This window comes from Dicentrarchus labrax, unplaced genomic scaffold (genome assembly GCF_905237075.1).
Source record: "Dicentrarchus labrax unplaced genomic scaffold, dlabrax2021, whole genome shotgun sequence".
NCBI lineage: Eukaryota > Metazoa > Chordata > Actinopteri > Moronidae > Dicentrarchus > Dicentrarchus labrax.
Window position 1 is genome coordinate 25,823,675 of NW_026136718.1, and position 26,469 is coordinate 25,850,143.

The window sequence follows — 26,469 nt, forward strand, 5'->3', positions numbered from 1 at the left end:
TCTGAGTTCGTCTTTCAAAATCTCCTGCATGTGTGTCAGCACGTCTTCTACCTTACAACGCAGACCCAGTTTAAAAGTGTGTTAAATGAAATTAGAACACGAACATGGGAACTCTGAACATACATGCTATTTGATACGTTTCTAGATAAGTGTGTCCCTTTATAGACCAGGGCAGGTCATGTTGCACTCAGGAAAAGTAGGGAAATGAGATAGGTCAACCGCCTATCACCCCTCATATTGACAGAGTAACTTCTGCAAATTTAAATGAAGTTATTTGGAGAGAAAGTCTCTGTAATTATCTCACATCTGCAATAGTTTACTTGGGTTACTCTGGTGATTAGTCAGACTCCTCAGGCCTTATGAGATCAAATCCAGATGTTGCTGTTTGTTCACAGCTATGAGGGCTTAATAGAAGTAAACATCTATCTTTGTAACAAACTCTGAAGAAAGAAGAATGATTTTACGCAGCAAATTGTCTCCTGAAATAGACTTTATAGCGGTAACTGATCTTATATATATATAATATCTGACAGCCTATAGGCTATGAGTTTTATACTGTATCACAGTAGCATCACATTTGGAAGCTAAAGCCTGTCTACACCAAAAGTGACTCATGATTGTTAGTCATTTGTCTCATGGACATAAATGTCATAAATGCTCTCGTTTCAATTAAAGCTGTTGTCTCTTGGCTCTGTGCAGGCATGCGTTCAGCTTCGTCACACATGCGTCATTGCAACCTGCTGCGTCTTGGAACACTTCAGTCGGTACACACTGCATAGTTTTCTATCCATATTGGTTGATTTTTATATTATTTTTTATACTATTTATGACTTAACAGGATGTGATCTTAAATAAGTGGGAGCAGAGATTTTAAACTGAAATGTCTTAAATACAAGAAGGCCTCATCCTTCCATTACTTTGTCTATTTTTTTTAATTTTATCCATCTACATTTTCACTTTGATAACTTCTAACAGCACCAGCATGACAGTAATATTGTATAGTGTACATGTGTATTGTGAGTTGTATTATTATTGATGTTTTTATGTTTTTATGACATATCTTATGGTGAAACTGAAGACAAATGTCCACATTGTGGACAATAAAGTTCAAGGTACCTCTTCTCCTGCTCCACTGCTCAACAATTGAAGGCACATGCTTTTATTTTCATTGATCAAATGAGTGCTATCAAAACTCCATACAAACTAGTTTCACATAAATGATGAGTGGTATACCTTTGCAACAGCAGTGTGATGAGTTCACAGACAGCATATGTCTGAAGATGAACTGAGAGAAATGTCATTTTCAATAGGTGTCAAACAGATGTGACTAAAAAAAAGGTGTTATCTTTACCATTACTGCTTTAGTTTGTTGTGTTGCTGAAAACGTGCTAAATGGATTGACTGGGTGACACTTTCCTCTGTAGAGACTTGATAACTGTACTGAATGTTATTAATTCCATTTAATAACATACAGTGCAGGTAAGAATTTTAAATGGAAATGGCATTTAGATAACAGCGCTGTATATGAGAAGAAACTAACTGATAATTTAAACTGTTTAAATCTTATTTTAATTTTTTACTCACTTTTTATTTTTTCTTTTCTTACCATTTTTCTTTTTCTTATTTCACTTAGGACTTTTTGCCTCCCATTTAGTATTCGCTTAAAAAATGACAAGGACTTGAACTAATAAACCAGCAACGGTACATGCACAGTAGATACGAGTTTTGTCATAATTTTAAATTAAAGTTGAAGCTTTACATTAAAGCTCTGCTATGATTAATATTCTGTTTGGTATTGTTTTTCCACATAAAAAGTAAAGAGAAATTCTAAAAGGGGCTGTTTCTCCCTCATTGGAAAATTCTGGATTTATGAACCACCGCTAGCTGCGACGTTTGCAGTGAAAGAGCAGTCAGCATTAAGATGGCTAGCATTAGAGGAAACACTGGAGAGATTCAGCCTCCAGCCACAGTCAAAGTAGCAGACTACTTACTGGTCAGAATGGTAAGTGTAGTTAGCATCGTTGTGCAACATGTTACGATGTTACATTGTGTTCACATCGTGGTAGATGTAGTGGAAGGAGGCTTTGGGGATCTGATTTACATCCAAAAACTGCGCCCTCCGCTTGTTGTCAAAACTTTGACTATGCCAGTGAAAACTCTTGCTCTGTGCTGACACGCCCGCTTTTTGAGTGGAGGGGAATTTCATCTGTAAGAATTTGTTTCTGTGACTTGTAATAATGGCATTTACCAAAGCTTTTTCAGCCTCAACGAGTGACTCAGATCATTGCAACAATAGAAACAATAGTTTTATTGCCTTCATGTAATTTGCAACCTACATTATGAATTAAAGCATAATCATTACATTGTCACTCTTGAATTCTGTTTTCACTTCCACCACTTGTGCTTATCATGATCTTTGTTAGCAATGTGTAAATTATACTATTATTAAGGGATATATGGTTTCAGTTAGACTTAAAATAACTGCAATCATTGAAATAGACAATTTGTGGATGTGTATTTCATGTGTGTGAAATCAAGACAAAGCGGAAGACAGAGAGAGAGAGAGAGAGAGAGAGAGAGAGAGAGAGAGAGAGAGCATTTTGAGGGGGAGGTGTGTGTGCAATGTGAATGTCACACATTTCAGGACTCACCCCCCTGAGCCTAAAATCATTTACAGGCCTATAAGCAGTTTGCTTTGCTTTTACTCGACTTTTGTCATTTTTTTGTGATGTTGTCATCAGCTTAGCCTGGATGCTGGGAATTATTGGAAATTTTGAAAACATGCGGCGAGCTTTAAAGTAGCACTAATTCATCCTCTGAGCTTATCGTACCTTTCACTTTTGTAAAGCCACGTAACCTACACGCTTATTCAGCGCGTCAAACTCTTTAAGCTTTAGCAATCCAACAGAAAGTGCAGAAAGTATCTGACTTTAAAACTAAAAAACTGTAGGAAAATGAGAAACAGCATATGCATGAGCAAGGTGTCTCAGCTTGGTAAACTTGCACTGAATCAATCAAACCAAGAGTAGAGGCGATTGCCTATCTCACAGATAGCTGCAGGCCAAAAGTTGCATAGCACAGGGCCAGGCAAAAACAAAATCTAAAGGCTGATCTATTTTCTTGTTTGGAAGTAATATGAGTTCCTACATACCTTCTTGTGATTTAAATCAAGGTCATTAACTGTGATGTGTTGGAGGATGCAGAAATTGGGACATTAATCCTGAGGAAATAGTTATCTGCCTGAGGAGGTGTGATCAGAATGCAATGGGACTGGATAGTAGTGGATGAAAAATGTGACAACAAGTCTATGTCACCAGACATTATCTTCCACAACTTTTGCACATAACTCCTGAACTATTCAAGATGTCACTGAGGGAGGAAAATCTAGGACCGTACCTCTTGTTCCCATGAGCCTCATTTTCTCAGCTATTTATTGTGCATGTCTGAGATTCTCCCTCTGTTCTAGGCCTACTTCTCAAGAGGAAAGACACATTAACAACAGGATTTACTTGCATTTTAGATAAGAGTAATGGCAGAATCACAGAAGTTAGAAAGCCTTGAAATAAGCTTATGTAAGAGGGGCCATTATTTCTAGCTTTATTATATCATATATTAGCAAGAAACCTCTGTTTCCTGATCTGCTCCCATTGTAATTTGTTGATGTTGTCTGCCGTTAATGCAAACTCAAAAACCTCTATTTGTATCTGCTGACTTGATCAAATTCAGTATAATGTAGATTTCCACAACACTAATTCCATCAGTACACCAACAGAATCATGTCATACTGATGATAATGTCAGTCTGAGGGTCCACCACTTTAGTCCAAACTGAAATATCAAAACAACTATTGTCATTGCCATGAAATGTTATACAGGCCTAGAGTAAACTCTAATGATGTTGGTGATCCCCTTAAGTTTTAGTGAAATATCTTAACACCCACTTGAGCGATTGGCACAACATTTTGAACAGATTAGGTCATTCTAGTGACCTTTTATTGATATTGATACATGCTGATAAGATAAATTACATTGTTGTATTTTAAAAACAAGTTAATGAGCTGTAGCTTATGCACACAAAGATCCTACCCTTTGTGAGTGAGCATTAGAATTCAAAATAAATCATTATAATTATGGACCAATCATTTATCAGCTGTATTTAATTATCAGGATCATTTATAATAATATAAATTTCCCATTATCAGCTGATAAATTTATCTGCCCTGATAATTATCGTGCATCCCTTCTTTTTTACTTATAAATAATACAATTCTCATCAGCCTTAGCTGTTCTTTGTTTTAATTTAAGTGCTAATTAGCTCATTTTAAGATGCTAACATGTAAATTAAGTGAAGATGAACATTAAATCTGCTTAAAATCAGCATGTTCCTGTTGTCATTGTGAGCATGTTAGCATGCTTAAATGAGCATTTACTTTAAAGCACTGCATTTAAAATAGTGACAAAGTTAAGTGTATGAACTTACTGTTCCATTAGCGACCAAGCTCAGTGGAGTAGGAGCAACTGTCTAGTAGATTGCAAGTGAGAGCTCCTCTATGTACAATAGTGAGCATGAAATGCAATAAATCTCACACTTTGATTTTTTTTGTTCTGTTATTTTAGCACAAGATCAAAACTATACACTGCAAATTTCAATGGCCAATTCCTGTCAAATCCAATTTGCCTTTAAAATCACATTGCTGCATGTGTTACAGGCTTTTCTGCTTTTGCTCTATTATAAGGAGATTTAGATATTCTGTGCATGTATTAATTAGACCGGTGCATCTGCAGCTTGTGGCAAAGGTAAATCCCTTTGTTGGGAGTTGGCAGGTGTATAAAATGGCCGAGAGACTCTGTATTTTGTGAAGCTGTCTATCTCCTCTTTCTTTACACATTTTATAGCTTTCATTTCCTACCAGTAAATTCTGTATTGTAGGTTAGAAAACCAGATTATATCTGCATGTATAAAATGGAATTTCCTTCAACATCAAACTTAAATTGTGAGCCAAAGAGATTAGTTAAGCTAAACCCAATCTAATTTCAGCTTTGCTCTCCAATTTGCATATTCTGTAGCTATAAGATAGGATGATTCACCTTGCACACTTTCACAGATGGGATCATCAAGGATCAACTGATGCATCAATGTATTTAGATTTTCCTTTTTTCCGGCATTAAGTAGCTTTTGATAAAGTCTTAATTTCCTTACTACATCATTATTAGCGTTTGATACCAACGTGCCATCTGGCAAATGTTAAAGCACAAGCAGATAAGAATTCATAATGAATATGGTTGACTCTATGACAGATTGTAATAAAAGAGAGGGGCTGTGACAATTATCGCAGAGACAGAGCGTGAGGGCATTTGACAATGTGGCAGGCCTGCACTTGCTAATTGCAAAGCTGCTCGTACATTTCCACTATCTCACCGACCATCAGAATTCCTTTATGTGCAATCACATCTTTTTTTTTCATGTTTCCACTCCTAAAATCCCACTCTCCTGCACAAGTCAGATTGTGTATTTAAATGGATTTTATTTAGCAGTTAAACTGAGTTCAGTGATATATAACAGAAGACCTATAACACTTTCCCACCTACACATGGTGAGAATGAATCCAAATCGTTCTATTTCGCAGCCGTGTCAACTCCTCCCCAGCACCACCTGTCATCAGGATATTTTGCAGCAATATCAGAGGAAACACTTTGGAGATTGTGTGAGCTGTGTGCTTTCATCAGTGTCCCTTAATTAAATCTACCTTTCCCCAGGCTCTCCCGTGATCTCTGCAAATAAAATACAGAGTAAACACACCTAATTAAAGAAGTTAAAACACAACCCAACCAGGTTCTGCCTCAGTGTCAGTGGCTGGCATATCTGCAGAGGCTCTGCAGTGCTCTGTAATTCCTCCCCGGCTCGCAGTCAGTGCAGGCTAAAATCATGTGTCATTAGTAAATTACACAGGTGCCAGACTGAGTTATCATCTTGAGTATGAAAAGCTTCATAATAACCTAAGGAGGTGCTTCTAAAACGGTCCTATCTTTTAAGCTAAATGAACACGCCACACTGATATGAGATTATCCAGCTTTAGAGCAGACACTGTTGCCCCGAGGCCTGCAGCCAGTTTATGATGCACTATTTTCCCCTAATCTTTTTCAACCTCAACAAGCACAAGTAAGAAGAGAAGAGAGAAAAATGTGTTGTATAGGTACAAGAATGTTTTTTTAACACACTGCTATTTCCAGAAAAATCTTAGAGACCGGTTGACAGCGGTGAACTTCCAGTGCAGATAAACAGCTGTGTAGTGCCTTTTACCCAGAAGCCTTATGGAGGAATGATTTAGTGCCTTATTCAAGCAGTTACACTATAACAACAAAATAATTTGTTCTTATTCAACACCTACATTAAAAACTAATTTTAGTTTTCACATTCTGGATCTCTCTTTGGTTAAAAAATAACTACAATTATATAAAATAAAAAAAAGATAGTTGGGAGCTGTGATCCTGCCAGGGCTCTAATTCTGTTCAGTATCTAGCATTTGCTGCAAAACAATTATCCTGAATAAACACAAAATGAATCACTCAGAAATGGGAATTACACTTACACAAATCTTTAATACAGTCAGAGAGAAGGAAAAATAACAGTTCTTTCTGTGGATATTGTATTTCACTGCATTCTACTGTGAAGTAAATCTAATTATTTGACTCTACAAATAATTAAGTTTGCCCGTGTATCCAAAATACAGGGGGTGTTAGGGGTTCTTGGACCACTTAATTATCACATCCTAAAAAATATTTCACATGTTGAGACTCTATAATTATTTTCTATATTTCTATACTGTGAAGTTTATTTTCATGTTGAAATGGTGAAAGGTTAGGAGCAGTACAGAGATTGTGGCTGACAGTGAACAGCCAGATAATGTGCAGTTATAGTTGTGCTTTATTATACAATAGACCAGAGTCCTGCACAAGGTCAGGTACCCAAAAACACTGTGTAACGGGTAAATAATATATATATACACTGATGGGTACGGGCGGGTAAAAATTAATCAAATGTGGGTGAGAACAAAAATGTGTTGTTTTTTTCTGGAGAAATCAGAAATGAAAATTACTGTGCAGGCTACTTTTAACATTTAAATCAGTTAATTATTATCAAGCCTAATCAGCTGTCAGGATATTTTTTTTTATTGTGAAAGCGTGCACATCCTCTCTGAGGAAACAGCTGCAGCAGGAGGACGGGTGCTGCACCAGTTAACAGAAACTTTTCCAAGAACACAACTCTCAAACCACCAAAACGTAGGACAAGGATGCTCTAACCCAGTAAGCTGTAAAGTTTGTATGCTGGGACATCAGATTGTTCGAAACTGTGAGTGAAGATGGATTTAGCAAACTGACACAGGGCTTAATTGACATGGGTGCCCAGCTGGCCGTGTGGACGCAGCAGCAGCGTACCGAATAGCAACAGTTGGTGATTGATTCAGCCAAACGGCTAATTATGATTTTAATTCATGTTTCTACATGTTACACTTATCAGAATCAGAGATATTTTATTGATCCCCGGGGGGAAATTTGTTTGTTACTGTTGTTCAAGGTGCTCACACAATGTTAAAGAATGGAAATAATACTTATATTACAATCTAACATAGAATACAAATGTATATATATATATATTCAAGTAAAAAATAACAATGAAAATGGAAATAGAAATATAATAAGAGCCTATGTACCTTATAGTAATAATGATAAAATATATACAATATATGCTAATATATACAAAGTAATGTATGCCACAGTATGTGACTGACAAAAATGAAATGAGTAATAGTGATGAATTAAATTATATTATATTATATATTTATATAATTGTGCAAGTAAGAAACTGTGTGTAGCACGGGTTTCGTCCGAGATAATTGCGGGTAATCGGTTGGTTCCGGTTCTGAGCTCTGCGGGTACAGGTTTGCAAAACTGCACCCGTGCAGGATTCTCTGCATAACTTAACAACCTCACTCAAGTATTTTATTTATTTGATTGACACTGCTTGCAACATAAGCGAACAACCCCTCAACTGCAATCACTCTGATTTAAATGTTGCTAAATCCTGATTAGTGCACAGAAGTTTGTGACATCACCTTTTCCAGCTAAGTCCCACCCACTTCAAACCAGTGAGAAGAGCGCAGACAAAAGCACAAATACAAGAATCTTTTATTCGGAATAACCCACACTGTTCTTACTTTGGCATAAAATGGTGTGTTCATATGGGAACTCTCCCCTTATAATAAGAAGCTGATTGAAAAAAAGGTTTTAGGACCTTTAAGGGAGTCCTTATTAATGCAAAGGGAAAAGGAAAAGTCCTTTTACAGTCCATGCATCACTAACCAAACAAATACAAGTATATACATGAACGTATAACTGTCAGAACAGGAGATTTTAATGTGGTGGCCAGATCAACATTTTTCATAGAGAAGAAATTAGGAAAAATTCTTTGTACTTTTAAATTAATTAATGTATATATGATGCGAGTCAGCTGTAAAGTGAATAAATGGATGAGTAGATTAACAGAAGTGACTGCCTCTATCTGAGACCTTATCTTATGAAAACATGTTGGCTTAGCAGTCTATAATTTACTCTACAGCTCTATAGGCCTGGGTGCATATTTTACTGAGCGACGGCCCAGCAGCTCAAACATTGTCAAACAAAGAGACTGCCATATTTAATCAAGATTAAAGGAGAAAAGGTGGAACAGGTGACTGTGAGAGTACCCAGGACATTTACAGGTCCAATGAATAACTCATGATACTGCTGTGATGTGACTGTTTCAGAGTGCAAAGCTGAAACAAAAGATTTGTATGTCCAAAACACTGGTGTCACTTTTTTAGCTAACAATTATCCTTTTAAGTAAGCTTCTATGTGCACATCAGCAAGAGCAGTATGTGGCTGACTTGATGTTAACAAAAATTGCAATTTGTCAGCAACACACACCGAACTTCATTAATGTTGTCATACATGTGAAAATTCCCGAAATATGTGTTTCTATTCTTGCACAATCTGCCCTGTGATATGGATAACATGAGTGATAAAAATGTTGTGAAATGTCAAAATTAAGACGATGGATAGAAACAAAGGCAATGGAAATTGTAATGTTCTACTACACACAGAACATACTGTAACCACAATGCAGCTGGTTGAAACACACACTTATTCACATTTTAGTCCGCAGAGATTTCAGCAGTTCACTTACAACCTGCACAGTAATTTAATGGAAACACAAGACTATAAAACTTAGTCTGTTAACTTAAGTAATGTACTGTACCGAGTACTATTTTGGGGTACATTTTAAAAACTGCTACAATTATGTCCAGCAACTATAATGTATGAATACAATCACAGGAAATACTTATTCACTGTAATATTATAAATAATATACTTTTTTATCATTTAAGTATATTGAGCTGATAATATAATATCTCTACAGTGTTGTATGGTTGTTTTTACCTAAGCAAAGGATCTGAGTCACACAACACAAATCTAAGTAATGATCAGCAACCACATATTATACAAGGCAAAAAACACATGTCTGTTCGAATAGAAATATATGTGTATAAAGCGGTCTCCAACCTAAAAAAAATAATAATTTGACTGTGTACCTGAAAATGTGTTTGTCAGTCTATTGCACATTCATTTGTAAGGCCTCCAGTAAGTGACTGTCCAACGCTTATCTCTCCAGGACTTATAGGAGTTAATGAGAGCAGGTTGACAATGTGAGACTACCTGGAGCCTGAGGGTCTGTCGGGGAGTGAGTAAACCATTAGCCCTAGCCCGGGGGCAAAAGGCTCCTCTAAAAAGTGGAGAGTTCTGCAACACCACTTTATTACTAAGTCTCCATGCAAAGGCTGATACTGTGCTGGTGTTTACTGGAGAGAGGGACAAGCTGCTTTGTCCTGTTACTGCCATTGCAGATATCTAATGCTGTGTACTGTCAGAAACCTGAAGCCCACACTGGTCAAAACAAGCCAGAGATATAACACTGACATACAGTAGCCTAATCCCTGCAACCAACACACATGCACTGGCTTTTTTAGCAAGGCAGTGAGAGTTGATACAGACAAGAGTAATGGGTCTCTCACCTGTAACATGATTCTGTCTTTAGAAGGAGGCCTGAGGATGGGTGGGTGTGCCCACCCTCAGTCCTCCCAGTTGGACACTGCTATTCTGCAGCTCATTGTCTTTGTGTGATGGGTCAAGAAGATAAATCCTCTTAGCTCTCCGGTTTTGCAAACAGCCACAGAAAAATGATAGCCCTGGGAGCATATTTTTGGCATCATATAAATAAGAAATGAAAAAAAAAAAAAAAAGAAGAAATTATACCCCTGAAAGAGTCATCTGGTTTGCAAGCCTACAATCATAGGCCTGTGACACACTTTTAGATACCAAACCATGTAGCACTTTCTTTTAACCCCCCTATAAAGCATGTATTAGCAGTGTATAAACAATTAATATAACTCTTCAATTAACTTCTGTCACTCTTAGCTGTAACATTTTTCAGTGTTTATTATTGTATTTGAAAAACTCCTCCTATAAAGCTAGTAAATAAATGCTTGATAACAGAGAACACAAAAGTTGTAATAATATATGATTATATATCTTCAGTAGTTTTAAACCTGCTGCCCAAACAGTTAATAAATGCTGAATAACTCACTGTAAAAGTCATAAGCCAATAGAAATATCTTACAACTGGTTATTCATAAATTTATTTAAAAAGAGAAAATAAAAAACTTATTATCAGGATATTAGTACAACCTGTGTGTGTTAGTCTTAGGCAATTAGAACTGTAAAGCTAACCTACAAAGAATCTATTTAAATATTCATGTGTATGAACAAGTCAAACTCTAACCAAACATGTGTATCTATACGTCCATCTATCCATCCATTGAATTATATTCCAGGACGGTGTGTTAGACATTGATTATTTACACAACAAAGTCAGTTTCTGCTGATTATAACTGTGTACTGTATATTTAATAGAAGGCCTGAAGAAGACTCAGTCAAGTTATCCAAATCCAGATAACTCACTGGTCTACACACTAAGTATGCTTTTGCAATATTAATAAATAGTGATACAACTACAGATTAGTTGTCAGGAGAGTGGTCTAGTGGTCATTGTAGTTTATACAATACATTGTGTTGTGACATTTTTTAATTAAATTAAATTCAGTTTTATAAGGCCAAAATATAACAGAAGTTATTACAGGACTTTTCATATAGAGCAGGTCTAGACCAAAAATGATTTACTGAGACCCAACAATTTACACCATGAGCAAGCACATTTAGCTGTAGCAGAGTGATTGAACATTAAAACAAACAAAGAAGCTTTTGCATCTTTTCGTTTTTGTACAGTATAAACAGTGGTTGCATCACCAACACATGGTGGACTAAAAATTAAAACTACTATATAGAAAGGTAATTGCAAAGTGTAAATATATTCAATTGCAGAAAAAATACAGACCATAATTACATTACATATTATCATTGCATGAAAATGGGGCCAAAAGTAAAGTGAAACTAAGATTTATTAAGATTAACAATGCTCATGGAATGTCCATATCTTATAGATATTGCAATAGCAGCGATGAGTCCTCTAAAATGAATCAGTATACATTTTACTAATATAAGTTGTGCTCAATGTGCTCGCACATAATATCTCCAGTATGAAAATGTCTGAGTATGGCTGCCATAAAAAGCAAACTCCAACCTGGAGGAAAAAAAAGAAAAGAGAAAAAAAAACAGAAAACAAACAACTGAGGCTTCTTAAATGTTTCCTCTGATTAAATTATACAGACATTAATAAACAAATCCATTATTTGGATATGAACAGACAATGGCTCTGAACAGATACAAGAGAGACGCGTCTGAAAGGTGAATGCCAAAACAAACAAACAAACAAACAAACAAACAAAAGAGAGGTTTTTTTTTTTATCAATGGCTTTCTCACCTATTTCATAAACACTTCAAACCAACTTCATTTTCATCTGGACCTCCTCCCTTTATACGCACCACCTCCTGTTTTTGAAGAAAAATCCTGCAATATGGCCCAATGAAATTCTGACTTTTATTTTCCCACTGTTGAAACTTTCTGTTGTATTTCCACTATTCACTCTCGCCAGGACCTTCAGACTTACTAAATTTATTTTCATAAAAAACAATTTAATGCAGAAAATGAAGCAGACGAGACAAATTTTAACTTCCTGTATGAGCCATGGCCAGAGATATTTTTGTGACATACAGATTACACCCCTGGTAAACACTTGTCATATCTACTTACAGTGTGTTATAAACCATTTATCAGTTGTTTATAGACTGCTTATCAACGCTATATAGGGGGAGTTAAAATGAAGCCCCATGTCTAAGTGTACCAGTCCTCTGTACATTCCACCCCACGCTGCACTGATGGAGAGAGTGCCATTCTTATGGAAACACAGAAGAAGTTTGATGTAGGTGGAAAGTTGAGTTAAACTTTCCAAATCTTGAATCTACAAAGGTTAAGAACACCGGCTGATCACCACACTTGGGGTCTTTTGAGTGTATTACAATTACTCTAAAACACATGAAACAATTCCAAACATGGAGGTGATTTATTACATTAGCGGCGAGCGGTAGGGACCAGCACAAAGGGAGATTGTATGAAGATTACAGTGATGAAATAGTCAAATTTATTATCTTGACAGCTGGATATTCCAATTTCTTTGCCGCTGAGCCATGTAGATTTTCCAGAGTGCAAACACGTTTAAGTACTTCTTCAGAGTCAATTAAATCAGATACTAGTTAAATTACCATTTTTATTAACCTACAGGTTCACATTTTTGTAATTTTAATCACTATTGGAAAGACTATTAGAACAGCTTTCCTATGAAGACAGAACGAAGGGTCATTTAGAGAGCGGCAGAATTAATCACACAATGTCACTTCAAATCTACCTTTCAATTCACTTTAAAGCTCGCTCTATGATTTACATGTGCATGGAGAATTATCTGTGGTTAGTTAAAGGAGAGATTAGGAGTGGTGATGGGCTGCACCCACCTAAAGCTCCAGGAAACTTGAGCATCACACCTGAGCCGAAATAAGATTATTAAAATGAAGGTTGTACAGTATTTCAGAAGGCTTAGAGCTGGGCCGTTAAATGTCCAAAGTTCAACTACTGTCAATATTACGCTACAAATCATTTTCCATCCCCCCCATACCTGTGGAGTCTCCTTTCCCTCCTCCACTGGGTGAGGTGCGAGCCGGCCTCTGGAGCGTGGACGGTAAATAATATACCAAGAGAACATTAACCTTTAGTTGTGGTGTTAAGATAGAACCTCAATTAACAAGAGTAAATAATCCTTGTGATTACTTTTGGCTGGCCTTTATCTCGTACATAACCTAATTAAATGGACCATCCAAACATAAAACCACAACTAATCAAGAGCTTTGCTGAGGCATTGCAATATGACTGTGTGGGATTTTAAAAAACACCCACGCGTGTGCGAGCATTCATGCGTCCCTTACACACACACACATACACACACACACACAAACACACACTTAGTTTGAAAAGACTTAATGGATAATAAATAGTTTTTGGTTTGGAGTAACTCCTCACAATTCAGTTAATTAAATCTCACAAGGATTTCATTTTAAACATAAAATTAAATTAAACAAAAATTGAGTGAACATACTCTCCATCTCTGAAGGTTGTTTCATTAATTTACTAACCATCAGAATGACCTTAGGTGATTACTGGACGAGTTGTTCATAGTAGAACCAATGACTACAGCCTTTAAAATATATTGAAAAATCCAGTGAAGAGATACCTAAGGTGAACTAGTTTAAACAAACACAACCACACAGTATTTGTAGCTGCAGTCTTACACCAATGGTATTATAATGTTGCCCACTAGAGCTGTGGAATATGCCAACCATTTAAAGATAATGGTAATTTTGTTAATGTCAGTATAAGCTTTATCCATGTGCTTTTAAGAGATTTAAACAAAGCTTCAACACAAGATGTAACAAATTCTTCCTCATGCAACTGAAAAGCTGTATTCATTAAGAATAAAATGAACCATTGCTCAGTTCACTGCACTCAAGGATTTTGCTGCTACAGCTTCACTTGGTCTGGTATGACCAGCAGCTTATGGTGGCTAATGTTAGCAAACATTTAGAAAATACTGCTGTGAAACTGTTCAGTTCATTGTATTTAGTACTTGTATGTGCTGGTGCCAGTGTTAGGCATTTAGCATTATCTCACAATAAGGAACTATTAGTAACAGTGCAGGAGTCTTTAAGGTTGTTTTCCAGTCTGTCTGACAGTATCATGTGTATTCTGTTTCAGCTTATTCTAGCTTTTTACTGAAGGCACGAGATGTTTATTAAAGGTAAAAAAGGGGTTACCCAGAGTTCTAGGATAAATATTAAAATATGATCAGCAGATTAATTCACAATGAAAATAATTCATAGGGCTTTGATCCAATCCAGTACCTTTAATTTGGGCAAGCAAAGACCTTAACTGAGTCTTACGCTGCTCTCATCATAAACCACTTTGGAGAAGAGTGCCTGTTAAATGTTATACTATACTATAAAAATACTAAACTATACTTTAAGTCTGCATGTCCGTGATAATGATGTGACAGTAATGACTTATGGAAAGCAGCAAAATAATATTAGTGTCTGCCACAAAGGTAACTATTGCGGTAAAACAAAAAGAGTTGGGAAATGGGGTTTAAGGCAGACATAGTATCTCGTCTGGATACATTATATTTCCATTGCCAACATTATTTTACTGAATAATCAAAAACATTTCCATTTTTAGGATGCATGTCATCCCTCTCTCATTCTACCCCCTTTCCTGTCTATCTTCAGCTGTCGCTATCAATTAAAAGAATAATATAAAAGAACATTTTAATTTTTGACTGCAGTTATACACATATTACTTACTTACTGCACCAGTCTTAAATCATTGAAAAAACTCAACCTCCCAAACAGTTTCTCAGACAGTTGAAGTTATTTGAGGTCTTAATCAGGATGTAGAGGCGGGAAGTAGGGGTGCCAGGAAGGATATAAAAACCATCAATTGATAAAAAAGTGTGATGCAAACTCGCATCAGAGAGAGAGAGAGAGAGAGAGAGAGAGAGAGAGAGAGAGAGACAGACAGACAGACAGAGAGAGCTCATGTAGACGAGCAAGAGGGAGGGGGCGTGCGAATATGGACAGAAGTATCGCTGTGATATTAAAACACTTGCCTCCTCAGTGAAATGTGGTCTGTATCCCCACTGCTCTGCATTCTTAGAAACTATGATGAACTGGTCGTGGTTCAGATCTCTGCCCACTGTCTCTCCCTCTTCCTCCCCTTGCAGTTCTCATGCTTTAGTTGTTGTGTTGTTGACTGTGTAGTTGCCGTGGCTGCTTTGACATACAGTTGCTGTTCCAGTTTGCTTTCTGCTGTCAAATTGTAATAAATGGTTGTTAATAACTGTTAGATATAAGTTATCCTAGCCATTCAAATTAATAAGTGCACCACTTAGTATGACGTCATTATACAGACTGACCTTCTCCCAGCACCCTCCAACTGTGACTGACTTCCAGCGTCCCTGGTCTTCTTGCAGTAATATCAGATTTGGTTTCATTGTGTTTTCAGGTTGGAATTGGTTTAAATAGGCCATAGGAAATTGACTCCATTTAATCTGAGCATTGAAATGTAGACCGTGTAATCAGTTCTCGTTCACATGTGGGCCAAGATAAGGCTGGTTTTATTTGTGTGTAAATCTATCCTGAGAGGCCTCATTCTTGGCTGTGGCTATAGTAAGCCATGCCTCCAAGCTATAGCAGCGTGTGTGTGTATGTGTGTGTGTACATAACTGGTCCTTCACTTGGGTCCACACCCTCTGCCTCAGGATCCTTGTGTAATTGAGAGATGATCTGGGCATCGCACACAAAGCATGGTCACACTGCCTCGGGAAGTGAGCACAATAATCTTTGTAACAAGGCGAGGAAGCCTCTTCCTCTCTCATTGTGGAAATAAGGAAATGTAACTCAAGGGGAGATAATATAATTCCTTAAGTGTATTGTTAAATAAGAGAAGAAGTACCTTTAAGCAAAGTCAAATCTGACATGTATTATATATCCCTTAACACCTCAGAGTCGCAGTCCTGCCTGTGTATGAACACTGTACTCTTTGTTTCAGCAAAAGTTGCCATGTAATACAATACGTGTATGTATTCTTAATCATCTGCATCCATATTTGTTACGTTAGCTCGATAGCGGCACAATGCATTATGAAGAAAACTTGATTGTGAGTTGTCACCTGAGCCTCATTCCCTTTAATTAAATCCGTTGTGTGGACATATATGCATACAAATGGCTTATTTGAAGAGTGGATGAAATGGAGTTCATTTGAAAAACTACAACAAAACCATTTGTTCCCACCAAAACAGCACTCGCAGTATGACAAATGATGCTTTAGTCTTATGAATAATTCTCAAATTCTAAGCAATCAAGTTTTAAAGATATCGTAAATCCTGTTTAAATGGGCTCATTCATTACATCGCGGATATGGGAGGGATGCTAATAAAGTGTTACGTCTGAAATTGTCACTGACTTCATGCGTCGCTAGGAGATGTTCAGCGCAGAGCTGATGTATGGTGCGACTGACTGTATGGTGATGGAAATGTCGCTGTGGCCTCGTTAGCATTCTGCTGTAACCCTCGGGCAGGGGTGTCAGATTCTCTCAAAATTTACAGCTCAGTTTGGAACCGAAAGACTCTGTGCATAATGGCTGTGAGGGGCCTTATAATGAAAATACTCATCCACACTAGCAAGGTCTGCTATGAAGAAGATGTTGATTAATGAACAAATACATATGGGAAGGGTTAGAATTGGTCAAAGCAGCAAAAACACACAAAGCTGGAATGGTTTTCATTAAATACAGTTTGTTAGTTTTCCTACATTATTTTAATCGTTTTAGTTGCTCTATGTAGTAAAGTCCAACATCACACATAGGCTTCAGGCCTCCTGCTATCAAACTCAGGTAGTTATCAGGAAGTTTTATGAGCGTTTTTTGAATGCCAACAAATCATTATAATGAAGCCACCACCACACTGTCTCATATCTTATGGCTTATATCTTACTAGAAGCTGAAGAATACAGTATGTTCAAGGGGAATATTTTGTTAATATTAACAAAAATCAATGTAATAATAATTAAATTATAAATCAAATCAAAATAAAAATCAATTGACGATGAATCTCAAAAAATGTCACTGATGATGCCACTTAGTAAGTCATTATAAGATGTCATCAAAAACTAATGCTGTGCACCAAACATTGTACAAACCCACGCAACTTCATGGTAATGGTAAAATGTTATTTTTATTTCATTACTGTCAACAAACCATGTAGAAAAGACAAAACTAAATTGATGTAAATACTTGTAAACTTACTAGCGCACCAAACGTGTTACCGTAATCTGCATCTGAAAATAGAACCTAATAAATACACTAGTACCACTGCTTGTGTTTTAGTGATGTTGCTGTTTTTTTAAGTGAAAGTACGTGATTGTGTGTTTAAGTCTTAAGTATAAACCAATGGGCTAGAGGTTGAGTGCTACAGACTGGGTAGGGAAGTATTAAGAGACTAATACAATGTTAGTTTTGGTCTTTTCATGGGGTATGTTGATAATGACAAAAATATACACTCACCGGCCTTATTCAAATTCTAACTCTGGTTATCCCAAAATCTCCAAAGATAACAAACACGATTTTGAGAAGTGTGAATAAAATTATGCACATGACACTTTTTTAAAATCCCATTTGAAGGGATGGTGCAGTCACAAAAAAGATGGAATCTTGGGATTGAATAGTTCCCTCTGTGTTAGGGCTGCAACTAACTTATTGTAATATTATTATTATTTTCTTGAATAATCGATTATTTGTTCAGTCTATAAAATGTCAGAAAATAATGAAAGATGTCCCTTGCAAGTGTAAGATGACATTTTAAAGTGTTTTATTTTGTTAGTTAGTTTACAATCATGGATGACAAAACAAAAAAGAAGTAGTCAAAATTGAGTTTTTTGTGTTACTTTTGCTTAAAAAATCATTTCAGTGATTAATCGATTATCAAAACTTTGCAGACAAAGGTTTTGCAGACAGAGGTTTTTCTCATTTCAGAGAACTGTTGTTTTAACTGGCAAACTTTAGAGTCGCAAACACAGCATGCTGACATCTATTTTGATGCTGATAGTACGGGATGGAAATGATCCTGTACATATGGATTTATGCTGCTGCTTTTTTGACATATTAAGAAGTTGGATATAAAAGAATAAATTCAATGTAAAGATGTAAATGAAAAGACTACAGAATGACTTTTTGTTTTGCTGCTCTGAATGCTACACAGGCCTCATGTATTTGAGACAGTATGTAAATGACTACAGCCTTTCAAATGTTCCTGCATGCAGTGCTCTCCTGTCCTGCTTTAGACATCTCATTCCTTGAGCACTCTGCTAAGAAGGGTAGAAAATGTGAATTACAACTAAGCTACTTAACCACAATGAATTAAGGCCTAACGTTTGAAAATTTGATACTGAAATTACTGTCATTATGGTACATTATGTCTGAGCATAATGATTGCTTTGGCGCTGTTTGAAGACAAAGGCAGACTCTGGGGGGAAAGCACAGTCAGAGGAAAAGTTGATTTCATGGCTGTTAATGATATATGAACTTCAAACCTTAATTTTAGCAGCCATCATTTCCTACCATTTCACAACTCTTCTTTTGTTAGCTACCTAAATAGTAACGCATCTGCAAATGATTTCTCTTTCTCTGGACACAGAGTGAGCCATACCCGCAGAGAACTACTTGTCAGACAGAAAAATTATTCTTTTTTAAGTTCGTTTTGTACAACCTGTGCTTCAGTGAGGAGCTAATAAGAGAGAACATACTGTGAAGGATTAACATGAATGCATAGTGTTTTAATCTTTCATCACTAATTGATAGATTTGATGGGTTTATAGAACAGTATACATTTTGAAACCATATGTATATTTTAGCTTAAGTAGGAACAGTTAGATATACTGTACTCATGCAGAGCTTTCTTTGGCCTCTGCTGTGTTTTTGTGGGTACAAAGTTTGCACCAAATATCCAGGGTGTTGACAAAGAGATGAATTGCATACCAAGATCAAGGACCACACAGTAACTGAGACCACGTTTTCCTCACAGCTGTATTATCGAACTATCAAAACAGACGTGGAAAATGGGACTGACTTAGACTCCATTTTTTAGGATGTTTCCAAGGTTGCAAACAGTATGGAGACCAACTGGAGCTGTTATTAATTCTCCATCAGTTTCAGTTTGGATGCCTGAAAGCCAATTAAAGGAAATTTAATTGAATCAGCCTCAGGACCCTCCCGAACAGGAACTCAAATGAATTGTGCTCGGGGACGGATGGCAGGAGAGAGAAGGAGGGCATGGAGGTTAAATAAAAAGGGTGAAATTACCAAGAGTCCAAGTCTTTGCTTAGAATAATGGCTACAGACTGACCCTGCTATGATGTAAATTAAATCTTGTTTGCAACCTTATCCAACCAAACCACATGCTGTAGTTTTTGTTTTTCTGTCCAGTGATATTATGGCTCTGCAGTCTAAACTTGTCTAAAGTTTCAGTTTTAGTGTGGAATTTGAACCAAACACAGATGGTACTATTTGTGCAGACCAGCACTATTTGCAGTAAGGAAAGAACATTACGTTTTAAAGTTTAACTGAAATAAAACAAACAAAAAATCTTTATTTTTCAAGGATTTTTGATTTTTTGATATTGAACAACAAACAATGTTTTTAGCAAACATAAATGTATAGTTAGTTCAATTAAAACAAAACTATGCATTAATGTTTACTGAAAATATGCTTTATGTTCCATATCCTAAAGGGGCTGTGTTTATATCTCTTCAATTAAAGAATCGCCATAATAGACTATTTGTCAAGTGGTGCCCAAACCTTTGCATACGACTGTATATATATATCTCCTTGGTGTTTGTTTTTGACTGTATTAGTGTTCTCATAGATCTCTGGTTAAATGTGACAATGTAGGTACTGGGAATGGTTTGATTGGTTCAATGTCTATGTGGGCGGGCACTAACAACTGTAAATGGTTAACAGCCATACAGGCAGTTAACTTGGTGGATTAACGTTGTTATCCTATCTGTGATTTCCGCATTCCCTACGTTATTCCATGTCATGATTGATGTGCTGGTTACAGGAGTATCTGTTGCATTGAGTTTTCAGTGTGGTCGTTAACCATCACATCTAACCTGCTTTCTTCTATAATGTTAGACAAATACAACAGTGAGTGTATGGGAGCTCCCGGTGACTCATCAGGTGTTAAAATAAAAAAAGAGTAAAAAAGTGACGTCTAATGGGAATCCCTGCTAACATTACCAAGCTAGGCTAATTAGCTTCCACTTTCCAAATGGACACTAGTTAGCCTAGCTTGCTAGCGTCAGCTTTCCAAATGAAACAGTGTGATGGTTCCTCTGTTGAATGTTGTCAAGGGACAGACTGCGTTATAAACCATTAGCGTTTGCTAAAAGCACTAATGAAAAATAGAAAAGAATTACTGTAGAACAGTATTATAGTTTCTATTTTCTCACACAAAAAGTGTGGACTATCCAAATTCCAGTTTACAACTTAAAGAAAATGACTAACATTTACAAACATTTATTAAAATATTGTAAAAAAAAATTCACACACACACACACACACACACACACGCACACACAACCTCAAGGCCATGTTCCATTGTCCTGGGAAAGCCATGAGGAGGAATTCCTTTCATGTGTCATCTCCTGTCACAGTAGTGTCCTGACAGAGGCTTAGTGACATACGAGAGGCCTCGGCAGAATGTCCTGCTTTTAGTCAAATGAAGAGTCTGGCAGCTGCTACATTCATCAAAATCAAAGGATAATCTGCTTTCCATATAAAATCAAGCGATGATTAACATTTTTTGGGGGAGGGGGGGTGATATAAATGGTAACACCTTTAAGGAGACACTTGAGAGACACGGGGCGGGGAAGGTTCCAAAATGGTGCAGAACTGTGTCAGGTTTGAAGTTATAAGAACGTTGTGTATAAACTAAGCTCTCAGGTTAGAGTGTTTATCTGTCTGGACTGATTTCTGTGTTATGACTTTAAATGCCCGCTACCTTTTAAAACCAGTTCATTTGTGTTACAATGTCTTTGAAATGCCATTTATTCAATAAATTCTATTTTGTCTGCAATATGTATAAAACATCATCTATATTTCCTTTTTTTCCCCCTTCTATTTTGCATAATGTTTTTGTCCAAAATAATGTATACGTCTGTGTGATGAAGTGAAACACAAACTAGCACATTAACAATGACTGGAGAAGTTCTCTACTATCTAAACATTTCTCCAAAGCATCTTCTTTGTTTACTCTAAATTTCTGCCATTGTGGTCTGGAAAATATAATAATGATATATTTACTTTTCAAATCCTAATTTCTATGACATTTTAAGTATACATTCTGAAAGTTATTCAACCTGCACATTGTTACATTACACTTTCATACACCATGACCAAGCTTTACACCCAGTGGCATCACTGTTTGTTTTCTTGTGTGACAAAGTGGAATGGCATCATTTTTGCAGACCTGTCACTGCAGCAGAGGGTGACAGTGTTCATAAAATAATTGATTTAAGGAATCTTCATGTTGTACTCATTTTAGAATTTGGCTGTTAGAGAGGCTTAAGTGGGAAACACAGAGCTCCTTCAATCAAAGAAAGAGAAGAATATGCAGCATTACAAGAAACAAAGAGGATTCCATTAGGGTATTAATATGAATTAATATAATATACTGTTAGTCTGCAAATGTTGGTTTAAAAATATCAGGATTATTTGTATAATCTATGTCTTTGTATTTTGGATTTTGCATTTTATTTTGTGTTTGTTTCCCTGAGTAAACCATGCAATTAGGTACCACTATATGATACCTTTGCTACTTTAAAACAGTAATATTGCAATGCGGTAGTTTTATACAGCATTATAGCCTCAGAGAGTATTCAGAATAACATCTTGTTAGCTACAGATAATACAGTTTTTGTTGAAGATGTACAGATGGGATTAAACCAATTTTCTAAATGGTCCAATCCTTGTCAACTTGTATTATGTAGTGGTTGCCATGGAAAATTATATAAAGTAGTCATTAAAGATATAAAGCTGGTAATGGAATATAATATTCATAGGTATGTTTTTATTAGTGTAAAATCACCTGAAAATAAGAATCGTTATTTTCGTTACCTTAGAATAAGCAGATTTTACCAATGCTGCAGGGTCACGTCCCGTGGGGGGGCTGCCATATTGAACCGCCATGTTTCTACAGTGGCCCACAATAGACAAACCAAACACCTGCTCTACATCTACATAGGGCCGTTTTTTGTGGCCAAGTTTCTCCGTGGCGGTTGGAAAGGGAGACTAAAACAAGAGTTGCAATCTGTAGCTACACCGCTAGATGCCACTAAATCCTACACACTGGACCTTCAAGACATTCACATTAACATACCTTATCATTTCCTTTTGCAACCATATATTATTTGCATGGATTGCATTTTATTATTTAAGATTATAAAAAAGTGTCCTGTCACAAAAAATTAAACAAAAATATAAAATAATTAAAATGTACAACCAGACAACTACTCTAAAAGCACCACACTGATGAAATTAAATTCCCTGAGAGGACATAAACTTTTGAAAACAGTTCTCTATTATACCAATATGGCTCCTACAGTTATCAGGTGAGGACCCCTCCTGGTACCAAGAATTACTGTTTTTCTATTAAGACTGCATCATTAGACACAAAGTCTGTCCTCCTCAGTCCAGCTCTGTGTCTAATCAGGGCCAAGGAAGGGAGCTCTGAATCTCTTCCTCCTTCACAACTCCCCACCAATGTCTTCTCCACCGGACTCCAATCAAAAGGAGCAGAGGCCATTAGGTGGCTCTGGACCTCCTTTTCATTATAATTACACCCTCCTGGATTGACCAAGCACCAGCTAGCCCTCTGCTATTTGCGGTAATTAGTCCAGAATGTGAGCTGTCAACACGCAAAAATCATGCCAGTAGGCCCACAATGCCACAGCCACCCCCACTGTGTTCAACAACAAGCACCTAGCCTCGGCCACTGGAATGTATTAACTTTCTCCTCTTTTTTTTTTCCCTCGGCGACTCATGTCAAATCCAGGTCCCTCAGAACAAAATCTTAATAATTAACTGGCAAATTTTAACATGATTGCTTGTGACACACCTACTCTGGTAATTACTGCTTTGAGGCCATGTGCTAATGAAATTAATGCATTCATTGCCCCAACAAATTAGCATAACTCATACAAATGGCCCACATTTGAGACCCCATTGCAAAACGGGAAAACAACATACAAGAAAAAGCAGCATTAACAAGAAAAAAAGCTAGAAAATGAAATGGTTGGCTCACTGAATCGGAGACTGTATGATGAGCATTGCCTGCTCAAAGTCTTAATAGCTAAAGCCTCTTAATGTTAACCAAGGGTGATTGCAGTAATGCATTACACAGTGATAGCAGTGCAGGACCAAATGATTATCACTATCATCATTATAGTCATTGCTGATCTACATATACATCCCTCTCTGGACAAATATTAAATGGCCATGCCACTGCAGACATTAAAATGTTATTATACTGATGCATTAACTTACTGCAGCAAAGTTCATATCAATATAGAGTAGAAGCTTCCCAACAATCATTCTCTAAATGGCACAGCTGCCATTCGCAGCATTCACCAGTCCTGCCACTAACCCCTGTTCATGGCTGTTTGGTCTCTCAGTGGGATGTCTCTCAGACATTTACTGCTCGGCATTAATAATTGATGATGATGCCATCGGTACAATTGACGAAGACAAGTGCAACGGTCAGTTGGAGATGCTGCAAAAGTGCAAGAAATGTCCCCTGTTAGGTAAAAGAAGAGCAGAGATGGTTGTAACACCTAAAAAATGTGTTTGCCTGCAGCCAAATACTGTCAGGGACACAGAAAAAATGAAAATGGCTTCCATTTAAACAACACTGAGTTATATTATTACAGTCAGGTGAGAGTATACAGGTTAGCATGACAGCTCATGTTAGTATCTCCACATCTGATATGGGCACATTGTTTTGTACAGAAAATCAGTAGTATCAGTATCATTTAAGGTCATCTTAGGTTTGGTCCAATGCATAATATATGATAAAGTGTAATAGTGGCTAGTGAAGAGAGGGTTTTTTATACTTAAACTGAAATTAAAATGATTTATTGTTAAATCAGTATATATGTAATTGATGTTTTGATTTTAATTAACAAAAAAAGGAAATTAAACTTATATTTTTGCAGCCACACTGCCTCTATATTAGTGTTTGATCTGAGTTTGGTACGTTGCGCTGGACAGACTCAATGAGAATAACTTGTGAGTCACAAGGTAGCCACGCCCAAAATACCCTGCTTTACTGTCTATTTTACTGTAAAGTGGACCATAATTTACTAAATGAGCCTCATGCTGTATGGAAGAAGACTTGATACTAGAGATTGAGACCATAAACTCATTAGAAAACTGTTGACTGAGCTAATAAAACAAGTCAGAAGCAGGCTAATTTCTCCATAAGACTCCATACTATCAGATTTTTTTCCAGCCCATGGAGCTGCCCCCTGATGGCCAATGCATAGAATGCAGGTTTAAGACACATCTGCGTTGCTTTACTTCACAGACCCAGAAGCTCTGTCTATTATATATACTGTCAATGATCTGGACCCATGAAACAGAGACAGTGTGTGGGAGCTGCCGATGACTTGCATCTAAACAGTTGCTAAAGCTGGAAAGCTAAGCTAAGGACCCAGGAGGTGCACACTAGTACCTGTGGAAGTGGAGGCTAACTAGCCTAGCTAGGCTAACTAGACTTACTTACTAACTTACTACTAACTACTTACTAACTATTCAGAAAGTGAGAGCTAGTAATAAGCTGGCTAACTAGCTTCCACTTTCTGAGAGGACTACAAAATTAACAACACAATCCCCCCCAAATATTGAATGTTGTAAAGTGATACTGGTCTTAAATCGCTGGTTGATGGTTGACAACCAGCGCTATACGGGTTTGTATCAGCATTCGTAGGATATATGATCATGGCTTTCTCCAGTCAGTAGAGCACCACAAATGCTAACAACGTGTCTCCTAGCAACCATGGCTCTCAATTGTTGCCATAGGAAACACCCACCCCAAGGCTTGATGCTTAAATGCTGTTTCTACAAATAAGTCCCAAAAAAGTTCTATCCTCTGTAGAAAAATATGCACAGTATCTGCTGTATCATTACAGTTTATATTTCCTTACACAAAAAAAAATAAGAAGAGATCAAAGTTCAGTTTGACTTTAAAACCTATGCTCTAGAAACATACACATCACCCTGTGGGTAACCATATCCAGCTGTATGTAACAGAGACATGTTGTGTGCTAAAAGAAAACAACATCACACTCGGGACCAATTGCTCTTTGCCCCCAAACGGAGAAAAACACAAATTCCTAGATGAATAACAACAACCAATGGAGACTTCCCCGCAGACTAAATGTTTCATTTAACTTTCATTAGTGTGTGAATCTGTGTACGCACATGATTTCATGTTTAAAATATCTTAAAATCCTGAAAGGTCGTCGGCAGAGTTACTGTGACATTTTCTTCCACAGAGTGGATCCGTCCCATACATACACACAAGAACAGACAGCAAAGATCACATTTTCAACCTGCCGCTGTAGAGCAAACAATGAATAAAACACTCAGTAGTCAGCTTTGACCCACTGCACAAGCATGAATACATACAACACATCAACAGCATACTTCCTAATCTGAGATGGTTAGTAATGCGGCCACCTTATCCAGCATGCAACCCCATCTGTGATGACACATCAGCTCCACCATTTCATACGAATAAACTCACAAACACAAGGCACAATGTGTTGACGGAAAATTTGCATTAAGAATGTACCACAGGAAAGCGTGATTAATTTCTGCTCATGAAATGAATACAGATTTTGTCATTACATGGCTTGTATCCTTTGCCAAATATTGTAATGTTTCTCCCTCCTTTTCCGCAGCGAGTGTTCTGCTGCAATAATAAGGAATAAAAGACAGCTTACAGCTCATAAGCAACACAACTGCTGGCAAATCAGCTAAATCACCGAGCAAAACAAAGATCTGATTGCTCATTAGTATTATGGATCTGCTCTGTTTAAATCTGTTTTGTGAGATGCAGCCACTGTTTAATGACTTAAATGGTGTTTGTTTAAATGCTTGCTACCTACATTTCACACGGTAAGATTAAAAGAATGAGACATCATCAGATATCTCACTGAATGTTTATAATACCCCCCCTCTCAAAACACAAATACATCAATACAA

General features: G+C 36.9%; 1 protein-coding gene and 1 long non-coding RNA gene across 2 annotated transcripts in view; both read right to left on the reverse strand.

Moving 5' to 3' along the window:
• The window catches only part of LOC127350445 (uncharacterized), a 72,873-nt gene that overhangs the window by 35,940 nt on the left and 10,464 nt on the right, over positions 1-26,469 (reverse strand). The gene's annotated exons all lie outside the window — the stretch shown is intronic.
• Positions 11,534-26,464, reverse strand: LOC127350451 (uncharacterized). The gene is made up of 2 exons (XR_007880570.1): positions 15,566-26,464; positions 11,534-15,458 (listed from the first exon to the last, which is right to left on the reverse strand). It is a non-coding gene; the product is annotated as an uncharacterized LOC127350451 (long non-coding RNA).